Source organism: Suricata suricatta, chromosome 7, assembly GCF_006229205.1.
Source record: "Suricata suricatta isolate VVHF042 chromosome 7, meerkat_22Aug2017_6uvM2_HiC, whole genome shotgun sequence".
NCBI lineage: Eukaryota > Metazoa > Chordata > Mammalia > Carnivora > Herpestidae > Suricata > Suricata suricatta.
The window spans coordinates 99578933-99580080 of NC_043706.1; positions in this window are offsets into that span (position 1 = coordinate 99578933).

Here is a 1148-nt window from a genome sequence, read left to right on the forward strand (position 1 = left end):
AGTGGATGGACCTTGAGGGTGTCATGCTAAGCGAAATAAGTCAGGCGGACAAGGGCAGATACCATATGTTTGCACTCATAGGTCTAACAGGAGAACAGGAGAAACCCAATGGAGGACCAGGGGGAGGGGAAGAGGGAAAGAGAGTTGGGGAGAGAGAGGGACGCAAAACCTGAGAGACTATTGAATACTGAAAACAAACTGAGGGTTGAAGGGGAATGGGGGGAAAAGTGGTGATGATGGAGGAGGGCACTTGTGGGGAAGAGCACTGGGGGTTGTATGGAAACTAATTTGACAATAAACTACTTAAAAAAAAAGAATTAGGAGATAGGTGTAAAGGGATGCAAGGTAATGGAGAAATGGAGAATAGTGGAAGATCAGAAGAAAGTGGGACCTGATTAGTGGGACCAAGATAAAGATGAGATGTGCTAGGTCTTTTATGCTCTTTGAAGTCCAAAACTTCCTTGGAACTATCTTTTATTGGCTAGTTTGCAGTGTTTAGGTTGTGCTGCTTAATATTTTGTACCTGGTTGCATTGGTTACTCAGCCTAATTTTACCTGTGTCACTAACAGAGTACAAAAATTGTATCATTCAGTAAACTAGTACTTGAGCTCTCTTGAAAATCAGATACTCATTTCATATCTTGGAAGGCTCCTAATCCGAAGACAAAACTTCTACATCTTGCATGACTGTGAGATCCCTGGACTGCTGCCCGTGGAAATCTTGAATCATTCAATTACTGCCTGTGCTTTTTCTTCTGCCATACCATATACTTTTATTAATATTTTTATACCTGTATTAATGCCTTGTGTGAGTGTACCTTATATACTCATGTGAGACCTTCCAACTACACAAACTTATATGATCATTGCATTCACCCATACTTCTCCAGCCCAACCAGGGTATCAGATTCTCTCATCCTTTTCCATCCAAATAATTATTACATAGCACAGAACCTCAGAAATTCTAAGGCATATCTCAAATGTTTCTTGATATATTATGTTTATTTATAAAATATGTATGATGCTATTTCTCCAAACGTATCATAATGAGATCGGTATTCTGAGAAACAGGCATCCCCATGGGTTTGTAATATCCTCAGGAACCCTCCCTATTCCTATTATGCCTCATTCAGATCACAGTAGGGTTA